This window comes from Oryctolagus cuniculus, chromosome 1 (assembly GCF_051225735.1).
Source record: "Oryctolagus cuniculus isolate XC-2025 breed Fujian yellow rabbit chromosome 1, ASM5122573v1, whole genome shotgun sequence".
Lineage (NCBI taxonomy): Eukaryota > Metazoa > Chordata > Mammalia > Lagomorpha > Leporidae > Oryctolagus > Oryctolagus cuniculus.
Genome location: NC_142867.1, coordinates 155,210,147 through 155,221,756, shown reverse-complemented (window position 1 = coordinate 155,221,756; position 11,610 = coordinate 155,210,147). Strand labels below are relative to the sequence as shown.

The following is an 11,610-nucleotide window of genomic DNA, read 5'->3' as shown; positions in this document are numbered from 1 at the left end:
TCTCCCTGTCACTGCTCAAATTCACGAAGCCTAGGGGCCTTCACAAAATTCACAGAGGAAAATGTCTGTGTCCTACATGGAAACACCTGAGTTTCAAAGCATGCTCCAGTTCCCTGTTCATGCAGACCACGGGAGGGCAGCAATAATGGCTTCAGTGATTGGGATGTCTGGACTGAGTCCTTGACTCCTGACTTTCACCCTGGCCTATCCCAGGCCATTGCAGGCACTTGGGGGAGTGAAACAGTCGACGGGAGCCCTCTCTTTCTCTTTCTCTCTCTCTCTCTTTCTCTCTGTCTCTCCACTTCTCAAATGCACACAATTTCAAAAAGTTTCTAGAAAATGCAGACTGTGAAAAAAAACACATGTGAGTTTAAGAATTTTTTGCATGAAAATAAATGTATGCCTTGACTCTACTTTTCCGTGAACTTTATGAAGTTCCCTCATATAATTGATGAGACTTGCATGCAATGACATATTTTTTCCTGCTCTCTTTTCCATTTACCTTTTGAGATAATTTCAGACTTCAGGAAAGTTGCAAGAGTAACACAGAGAGTTTTCATATACTCTGCACTCAGCCTCCTCTAATGTCAACATCAGGCATAAACACAGCACAATAGACCAAAACTAAGAAATTGGGGGCTGATGCCATGGTGCAGTAGGTTAATCCTCTGCCTGCGGCACTGGCAACCCATATGGGTGCTGGTTCTAGTCCCGGTTGCTCCTCTTCCAGTCCAACTCTCTGCTGTGGCCTGGGATAGCAGTAAAAGATGGCCCAAGAGCTTGGGCCCCTGCACCCGCATGGGAAACCCAGAAGAAGCTCCTGGCTCCTGGCTTTGGATCAGCGCAGCTCCAGCTGTTGCAGCCATTTAGGGAGTGAACCAGTGGAAGGAAGACCTTTCTCTGTCTCTGTCTCTGTCTCTCTCTCTTTCACTGTCTATAACTCTACCTGTCAAATAAATAAATAAAATAGTTAAAAAAGAAAGAAAAAAAAAGACTAAGAAATCGGTACAATAGCACTAACTAAGCTGCAGAATGTATTTGTACTGTAGCAGTTTTCCCAGTAATGTCTTTTTACTGTTCCAGAATCTAATCCAGCATCTGGAACTGCATTTAGTTGTCATGCCTTCCTATTCTTTTCCAGTCTGTGACAGTTCCTCAGTCTTTTTACTTTACGACCTTGACACTTTGGGAGAGTAGTGGTCATTTGATTCATAGAAGTAATTGGGTTTATCTGATGTTTTCTTATGATTAAATTGAGGGTTTACATTTTCAGCAACAATGCTACATCTATCAGTGTATGTGTTGGAGGGCCTGTGGCAGCTACGCCGTCCGTGTTTGAAGTTGAGGAAGTGGTATTGCACGGTTTGCAAAGGGGACTCTGGCAGTTCTGTGCAGCGAACTGGGGAGAGATTATTGTCAAAGCCATCAGTTAAGAGGCTGTCAGTCTGGAGCCTCCCAAGGGAAGAAGAGGAGAACGCTGGTGAGCGCAGGGGTGCTGATTATCACACAGCAAGTTAGGTGACCTGTGAGGATTTCTTCCATTCTTGCTCTGGATTCTTCCTCTTTCCTCGTCATTAAGAATGGAGACAGACTGGAATCCCATGGAGCTAAGCAGTATGTCAGGATTTGAAGACAGTTCAGACCTTCATGGTTTTGAAGGCACTGACACGAAAGAAAGACTTGAGGCTAGAAGCTGAAGCAGTTGTAAATGATGTTTTCTGTTGTTAACCACATGTTTGTCTCCAAGAGCCTGCGCTGTGCATATGACGTGGCCTGTACCAACATGGAAATGAAGGAAAGGAACGGATACTGCCTGGAGCTCACGGAAGCAGGGCTTAGGGTGGTAGGGTATGCTTTTCAAGTGAATGATCATTTGCAGACCCCCTACTACAAAACAGTCTACTCCTTGTTGGATACGCTCACCCCTGCCTACTGGGATGCATTTGGAATTGCACTCCTTCAGAGACTGGAAGCTTTAGAGAGAGATGGACAGTCATGACTCAGCTTTTCCTTTCAGAGGGGGCTGCTGACATAAAGCTTGAAATTCTTGCATATCGTCCTAATCGAAAACGCATCTTTGGTTTCATGTCTTTATCACTTGCTTCAAATTTAGGCTTTTGGCTCAGAACATTATTGACTAATGAATTGTCTTAGTTTCTGATTTATTAAAAGAATTCTGAAGCCATTGCTATGACATCATTATTAAGACATTCAGATTTCTTCATACGTCTTTGCATTTCAAAACCTAATCAGGAAGACCTTTCTCTCTGTCTCTCTCTCTCTCACTGTCCACTCTGCCTGTCCAAAAAAAAAAAAAAAAAAAAAAACAAACAAAAACCTAATCAGTATTGCCTACTCTTATCACAGGGCTTTGATGCAGCCAGCACTCTTTTACATAGGAGTTTCTAGATTTGCACAGTAATTTAGGAATTACAATTACCTAACTCCAAACTTGGATTCAGCCTGCGAAATCAGGGGCTTGCTACTAGCTTGGACTGATTTTGTGGTAATTATTTTGCTACTAGCCTTATTGGAAACAAATAATCAACTAGTTTCCCCTGCACAAATTTTGAAATTCACTGCTTCACTTAATGTATTTATATTACTAATATGGATTCATAAAGAGGAATTAATTCTATGTTATTTAACTAGTATTAAAGGAAGAGCAGGAACTGAGACAGTTCTGTGTTCCTTTATTGCAACAGCCAGCCAGCTAAGCAGAGGAAAGACTGTTCACAAATGAATGTAGTAATTTCTCGTTTCCAAGATATCTAAGCACATGAGCAAGTGCAGGAACAGGCTCCATTCTTTTTCTTAACAAAAAAGATCTTCAGTGTGTGTGATTTAAAAAGAAAGAAGATTCTGGTTTCCTAGAAGACAATATTTTGGCCTGTGTTGGTTCTTATCCTGAATGTTTGTTTACATAATGTACAGTATATATTCAGAAAGTATTTTTGCTTCAACGTTTACTTTCTGTAGTGTAGTGCTTTGGTGTTCCCACGGCACCTCTCCTCCTCCAACAGATGTACAGTGTTCTGTCTCAATGCTAACTGTACAATGTAAAACGAGTGCATTGTATGGGTTTGAAACCAAAGGATGAATGGAGCATTCAGATACTTGATATTTGAAAAAGGGATACTCTGTATTTTATATTTTATTACAGAACTTGATATTTATAAACTGTACCATGCTGCTGCATGTTCTCCAGTATGTGTTGAACAATAAGGATTGGGGAGTCATTTTTCAAACAGTTACCTAAAGCAGCTGCTATGGAAATGCTGAACTAAAAGTCTGCATCCAGACACATTTCACAAATTTGTCATTTGCGGATACCTTAATCACTAAAGTGTACATACTTGCAGGCTCTGAGGACCAGGCTCTGTGGACCAGAGCAAACTGAAGTTCAGTTTGCATCAGCTGTCATTGTCAGATGTAATTGGGAGGGCCGGTGCTGTGGCGAAGTGGGTTAAAGCCCTGGCTTAAGGCACCGGCATCCCATGTGGGTGCGGGTTCGAGACCTGGCTGCTCCACTTCTGATCTAGCTCTCTGCTATGGCCTGGGAAAGTAATGCAGAATGGCACAAGTCCTTGGGCCCCTGCACCCATGTGGGAGACCCAGAAGAAGCTCCTGGCTCCTGGCTCCCGCCATTGTGGCCAATTGGGGAATGAACCATCAGATGGAAGACCTCTCTCTGCCTATGCTCTCTCTGTGTAACTCTGACTTCCAAATCAATAAATAAATCTTTAAAAAAAACGTAATTGAGATGCTTTAATTACATTTGATGATGCATGTTCATTCTCAGCTTTACGCTCAGATGCTTAGCTGTTTGGGCAATGAAGTCAAATTTCAGGTTGAACTTTCTCATGCTTAATCTCAGGCCAATTGTAAATGATATTTGTTTATTTATTTTTTATTTTTATTTTTATTTTTTTTAAATTTTTTGACAGGCAGAGTGGACAGTGAGAGAGAGAGACAGAGAGAAAGGTCTTCCTTTGCCGTTGGTTCACCCTCCAATGGCCGCCGCGGCCGGCGCGCTGCGGCCGGCGCACCGCGCTGATCCGATGGCAGGAGCCAGGAGCCAGGTGCTTTTCCTGGTCTCCCATGGGGTGCAGGGCCCAAGCACCTGGGCCATCCTCCACTGCACTCCCTGGCCACAGCAGAGGGCTGGCCTGGAAGAGGGGCAACCGGGACAGAATCCGGCGCCCCGACCGGGACTAGAACCCGGTGTGCCGGCGCCGCTAGGCGGAGGATTAGCCTAGTGAGCCGCGGCGCCGGCCAATGATATTTGTAAAATTTGAATAAAATTTTGCTTACTCATTTTGAGCTAAGTATGAAGTGCTTAAAAATTGAAATTGTTCATTTTGTGATAAATGATTGACTTCAAGAGCTTCTGTTTCCATTTTTGAATTCTGCAATGTAACATTTTGATTTGAAGTGAGTGAAGTGAGTTGCTCTTTTTATTACTATGAAAGAGGAATAGGATGAGAACATGTGAATAGACCCTGAAAGATATACATGAGGACCTAGATAGGAAAAACCTCTTTTTTCACCTCCTGTTTATAGAATTTAACCAGATAAATTAAGCCTTGATTTCTTTTTTTAAAATATTTATTTATTTGATTTGGGATGTAAAATTACAGAGAGAGAGGGAGAGGCAGAGAGAGAGGTCTTCCACGCACTGGTTCATTTCCCAGATGGCCACAATGGCCAGGGCTGGGCTGATCCACAGCCAGCCTGGCAGAAGCTTCTTCCAAGTCTCCCACATGGGTACAGAGGTCTAGGCAATTGGGCCATCTTCTACTGCTTTCCCAGGCCATTGGCGGGAAGCCGGATCAGAATTGGAGCAGCCAGGACTCCGAACCCATATGAGATGCTGGTGCCACAGGCAGAGCCTTAACCTACTATATCACAGTACCGGCCCCAAGCCTTGATTTCTTGTAAGGAAAAGATAAAATCTTAATTATTTTTACAATTTTTAAAATAAGAACAATGAGCAGATAATATGATCCGACAACTCACAGGCAGGCCTTTAATGCAGTGGTTAAGATGCCGCTTGGGGCCCGCGCCGCTGCTCAATAGACTAATCCTCCCCCTAGCGGCGCTGGCACACCAGGTTCTAGTCCTGGTAGGGGTGCGGGATTCTGTCCTGGTCACCCCTCTTCCAGGCCAGCTCTCTGCTGTGGCCAGGGAGTGCAGTGGAGGATGGCTCAAGTGCTTGGGCCCTGCACCCCATGGGAGACCAGGAGAAGCACCTGGCTCCTGCCTTCAGATCAGCGTGATGCGCCGGCCGCAGTGCGTTGGCTGCAACGGCCATTTGGAGGGTGAACCAACGGCAAAGGAAGACCTTTCTCTCTGTCTCTCTCTCTCTCACTATCCACTCTGCCTGTAAAAAAAAAAAAAAAAAAAAAAAAAAAAAAAAAAAAAAAAGAGGATGCCGCTTGGGAAACTCTCAAATCTCATATTGCAGTGCCTGGGTCCAAGTCCCAGCTCCCCTCCCCATTACATGCCTTGGAAGGCAGCAGTGATGGCTCAAAGTAGTAGGATCCCTGCCACCTACACTGAAGACCTGGATTGAATTCCCAGCTCCTGGCTTTGGCCTGGCCCAGCCCTGGCTGTTGGCATTTGAAGAGTGCGAACCAGTGCATGAGAGATCTCTCCCTGCCTGTCTCTCTCCCTCTCTCTCACTCTTCTCTCTCTCTCCCCTCTCTCCCTCTCCCTCTAACTTGTAAAATAAATATTGTTTTTAAATACAGATATCCAGTAACTACTTGAAAGATGTTCAATCCAAGAAAGGAGAGTTGAAAGTAACTGAGCTGTTTCACCTCGTAAGTCTGTGATTTCTCTTATTTAAATACAATACCAGGATAGAGTGAAGGGGCACTTTTACATTCTATTGGAGAATGCATTAGTGAAATTGCTCTGGAGAATACTGGTACTGGAGCCTTTGCCAAGGTTATAACTTTGGAACTAGCTGTCTAGTCTAGAGAAATTATTCACCAGAAGGTAAACTGCAGTGATACTCATAAAAAATCAAAAAAGCTCTCCCCAAAAAGAGGCTGTCATGATTGACTCAGCAGGGAATGAACAAAAGTAGTTTGAACAAAAGCTGTGGCCACAGGGACACGGTGAAAGTCCGATGTTGAGGTTTCCAAAGTAAAAGTAGTAGGATCTGGGGACTGTCTCCATAAGTGGAATGAAGATGGAAATGAATTGAGATTACTAGGGTAGGCTATTAGGTACATACTTGACTCCACTATTGATTGGTGACCAAGATCTTTGTAATTCAAATTTCCTAGCAAGACTGTTGTGTGTGTGTGTGTGTGTGTGTGTGTGGTTTACTTGAAAGAGAGAGGGAGGGGATTTCCATCCACTGCTTCACTCCCCCAAAAGCCTGCAGCAGCTAGCAGCCAGAATTGGGCCAGGCAGAAACCAGAAGCTGAGAACTTAATCTGTGTCTCCCACATGGCTGATAGGGAACCAACTATTTGAGCCATCATCTACTGTATCCCAGATGTGCATTAGCAGGAAGCTGGAATTGGAGGTGGAGTCTGGGCTTACACCTAAATATTCCAAAGTAGAATGCAGATGTCCCAAGTGACATCTTAACTGATATGCCAAATACCCATATCCCATTAAGATTTTAAAATAAGAATCTGGTGGTGAGTGGCTGTTCCAAGAAGCTGTCTGCATGTTTTAGGAAAGAAACAGAAAGAGAAAGAGAGAAGCTCAGTCATTCATTTACTCTTGTTTCCAATTTCGGATTTGGGAATTCAGTTCATATCTATGAGTAGGGACTAGACAGAAATGTCAGCACCTTGTCATTGTCTTCATCTTCTCCAGGTAAAAAGGAATTTTCATACGGACTCAAGAAATATTTGTTGAATATTTGCATGAAAGTATTAGAATTCTGAGACTGAGGATAAGGGTGGGTTGGCAACAGAATGTGATGGGAGCAGTTATAAATCTTCCCACAGCTGGCCGGCACCTCAGCTCACTTGGCTAATCCTCTGCTTGCGGTGCTGGCACTCCAGGTTGTAGTCCCAGTTGGGGCGCCGGTTCTGTCCTGGTTGCTCCTCTTCCAGTCCAGCTCTCTGCTGTGGTCCGGGAAGGCAGTGGAGGATGGCTCAGGTGCTTGGGCCCTGTACACTCATGGGAGACCAGGAGGAAGCACCTGGCTCCTGGCTTCGGATCTGCGCAGCACGCCAGCCGTAGCAGCCATTTGGGAGGTGAACCAACGGAAAAGGAAGACCTTTCTCTCTGTCTCTCTCTCTGACTGTCTAACTCTGCCTGTCAAAAAAAAAAAAAAAAAAAAAATCTTCCCACGGCTAAGGAGTCTCTCACATAAATCACCTCTGGTCTTAACCTGGAACAGTGACTCCCAGATGGAAATTCAAGAGCAAAGTAGTGAAATTTAGTCTTTCTTTCTCTCTGTCTCTCTCACTGTCTGTAACTCTACCTGTCAAATAAAAGAAATTATATATAAAAAAAAAAGAAACTTAGTCTTTCTGTGCTCATTTCTCTGTTAACAGATGGGCTGAAGGTAGGGAAAAACAATCCCAGATTTCCCTAATGTTGGAGAACCGTATCTGAGCTCCCATTGACCTAAAACCTGTTTCTAATTCTCACAGTGCATTATAGAAGAGAGAAGGAAATTTAGCTGATTTGAAGCTGGTAGGTTACAGTCACATGCCAAACAGCTTTCTTCCCAAATAAAATAGAGATGCACAACTGTGCATTTGTAAAACGTTTTTTACAAGATTTATTTATTTGAAAGTCAGAGTTACACAGAGAGAGAAGGAGAGGCAGAGAAAGAGAGAGAGAGAGACAGACAGACAGAAAGAAAGTCTTCCATCCGCTGGTTCACTCTTCAGATGGCTGCAACAGTCGGACCTGCACCAATCCGAAGCCAGGAGCTAGGTGCCAGGAGCTTCTTCTGGGTCTCCCATGCAGGCGCAGGGGCCCAAGGACTTGGGCCATCTTCTACGGCTTTCCCAGGCCATAGCAGAGAGCTGGATGGGAAGTGGAGCAGCCAGGTCTTGAACCGGTGCCCATATGGGATGCTGATGCTTCAGGCCAGGGCGTTAACCCACTGCACCACAGAGCCAGCCCCCATCTGTAACTTTGAACAACGCAAATGTCTGGTAACCATCTCAAGTGATTTTGCTGTAGTCGATGTACCATTCAGAGTTTGGTTGGGAGGGGAATGGCAAAAAAGCAGTTCAAGTCAGTCTGCCAACAATTTGGAGTGGGCTGTGTATTAGTTATCTAATGCAGCAAAGTTTAGCAGGTGAATACATAGTCATCTTGTACACCTTCTTTGGTCAGAATTTTGAGAGTTGCTTAGCTGATGATTTTGTCTCAGAGTCTCATGAAGTTGAGATCAACATGTCAGCTTAGACTTCAGTTATCCAAAGGCTTGACATGGATTGGAGGCCCATGTTCCAGCCAGCTCAGTCACATGGCTGACAAGCTGGTTCTGGCTTGTTCAGGTGGCCCTATTATTTTGCCATATGTTTTTTTTTTTCCCGACAGGCAGTTAGACAGTGAGAGAGAGAGAGACAGAGAGAAAGGTCTTCCTTCCGTTGGTTCACCCTCCAAATGGCCACTACAGCTGGCGCACTGCGCCAATCAGAATCCAGGAGCCAGGTGCTTCTCCTGGTTTCCTGCGGGTGCAGGGCCCAAGCACCTGGGCCATCCTCCACTGCCTTCCCGGGCCACAGCAGAGAGCTGGACTGGAAGAGGAGCAACCAGGACAGAACCGGCACCCCAATTGGGACTAGAACCCGGGGTGCCAGTGACGCAGGCGGAGAATTAGCCAAGTAAGCCGCGGCGCTGGCCAAGCCATATGGGCTTTTGTATGGGACAGCTGGAGTATTCTCACATTAAGTTGTCTGCTTTTTCCCAGAGTGAGTAAGGGAGAGAAAGGTAGTAACAGTGTGATGAAATTTTATGGCTGGCATTAAGTTGTCCATGAGTAGGAGGAAGGAGACGATATTCATAAGTTGGAAGATTTATTGGTGCAAAGTCTGAAGACCACTTTAATGTAGGGTCTCAAGCCTCAAGAAAATATACCAGATGTCCTACCCCACCAATCCATTTTTTATAGAGTAAAATGATTTGAGTATCAAGGAAAGCCTTGAAGGGGAAAGATTAACAATTCTGAAAACCTCAGGAGTTTATGGGTGGCTTACCTGTAGCCCTAGTGATAGGCTTAAACCTGTCTAGCAACCCTTTAACATCTCCATTATTACAGAGAACTTTAGAGTTTCTCAGATGATTTCATAACATGCATTGATCTTAGGAACAGTCTGAGGTTTGTAGGATGAAGTGCAGAGGGTTGAGATGGAAAGACGGAATAACAGAGAACACCCACGGGCACAGGCATTTGCCTGTGTGCTTTATATTCATTGACACTTATAACCAGATATGATGATAGAAATGAATTTCAGTTCTGAGGGAAGCTTAGCTTTTTTAGGCTTGGAGAAGTTAAAGGTATGTTCAAAATCAGAGCTGGAGAAGGAGCCTAGGTTTCCTTTCAGTTCCATGAACTTCCCACTCAGTTGCTTTGCTTTTCAGCATGACCAACCATGGCTACTGCTTCTCTCATATGCACAGTTCTTGACTTCTCTTCCTCTTTGGGCAGCACAGTACTCCTCAAAAGACAAAGGACTCTGTAAGTGCAGGCCAAGAATGGATTTTTTTTCCAGGAATAGTAGAAAAAGCAGCAGCAGCCTTATTGAGAGCTTGTTCGAAAGGGAAAAGAGAAAGGAACAAGGTACACTGGGTCCTTCTGGGTTTCTAAATGCTATTTGTCCACTACAGAGAAGTAATTCTGAAAGTGTGATCCCTGCGTCACCCGTATCAGTATTACCTAACAATGTGTTACAAATGCATATTCTTGGGGCCAGCATTTGGCATAGAGTTAAGCTGCCACCTGTGACACCAGTATACAATATGGGCACCAGCTGAGTCTCAGCTGCTGTGCTTCTGACCCAGCTCCCTGATAATGTGCCTGGGAAAGCAACAGATGATGGCCCAAGTGCTTGCACCCCTGCCATCCATATAGGAGACTTAGATGGAGTTCCTGGCTCCTGGCTTAGACCTGGCACAGCCCTAGTTATTTTGGTCATTTGGGGAGTGAATCAGTGAATGGAAGATCCCTCTTTCTCTCTGTCACTCTTTCAAATAAAATAAATACTTTTAAAAATGCATATTCTGGGGTCAGCATTGTGGTGTAGCAGGTAATGCTGCCACCTGCAATGCTGGCATTCCATACGAGCGGCAGATAGAGTCTTGGCTGCTGCACTTCCAATCCAGCTCCCTGATAATAACCTGGGAAAAGTAGAAAATGGTCCAAATACTCGGACCTCTGCCACCTAAGTGGAAGACCCAGATGAAGCTCCTGGCTCCTGGTTTTGACCTGGCCTGCCACTGGCCTTTGCAGGCATCTGGGGAGTGAATTAGCAGATGAAAGATCTCTCTAACTCTACCTTTAAAATAAATAAATAAATCTTTTTTTTTTAAAAAAGCACATTCTAGGGTCTATCCCAAACCTATGGAAACAGAAACTCTGGAGTTGGGGACTACAATTGTTTAACAAGTCCTCCTCATGGTTCTGATACACACTTATAAACTGGAAAGGCAGAATAATAAAAAGAAGGAGAGATGGAGGGAGATCACCCTTCCGCTGTTCACTCTTCAAATGCCCACAACCATTGGGACTGAGCCAGGACCAAGTCTGGAGATGGGAACTCAATCTGTGTGTCCCCCATGGGTGGCAGGGACCCAATCACTTGAGACATCATCAGATGCTTCCCACCTTCCAAGGGGCACATTAGTAGGAAGGTGGAACTGGGAGTGGACACCAGAACTCAAACCCAGGCACTCCAATATGGGATGTGGGAATTCCAAGAGGCATCTTAACTACCATGCTGCCTGCTTGCCTGCCTTCTTTTTTTAAAAATTCCATGTCATTGATGGGAGTCTTGAGAGAACAGCTAGAGCCACAAAACCAAGGTCAGCATAGCCAGAGTGGCTTTGGAGCTCCCAGGAGCTCACCGCTGCTCCTTGCCCTACGGTTAACCTCAGGAGCTGGCTTCCCTTCTTGACTAGGCTCCAAAAGTCCAGAAGCACAAGCCTCATTTTTCCCTGACACAGCTCTTGCCTTTCCAGGCTCCTCAATTTGCTCCCTCCAAGAGAAGCAGGGAGAGATGATATATTTTTCTTCCATTCTTTGCTCCAAAATGAAAAATACTGCGCGGTGTTAGAATTGTGACCTGGCCTCAGTCCTACCATTACTGGCTACATGGCATTGGACAGATCACCATCTCTGGTTTCAATTTCCATCTGAGGAACAGAGCATTGGACCAGCTGCTTCTGCTCCAACATTTTATGGTTCTATGTAATATCACAAGCATATCCTTAAAAGGTAAACTGTTGGGATTGAATCTCACCCTTTAATACCTTGTATCTTGAAAACCTCCTCCTCCCATGTTTAATATGAAACACAATAAAGCCTCTGTACAGTAAATTCATCCTAAAGGGCCGAATACACAGAAAGTAAAGACTGCAGCACATTTGCTCCTCATATAAATTGAATCTTTCTAAATA

At 44.6% G+C, this 11,610-nt stretch overlaps 1 pseudogene; it reads left to right on the top strand.

Annotated features, from left to right (window-relative positions):
* The first annotated feature begins 1,580 nt into the window (after positions 1 to 1,580).
* Positions 1,581 to 1,999, top strand: LOC100346073 (GSK3B-interacting protein pseudogene; annotated as a pseudogene).
* Positions 2,000 to 11,610: the final 9,611 nt, after the last annotated feature.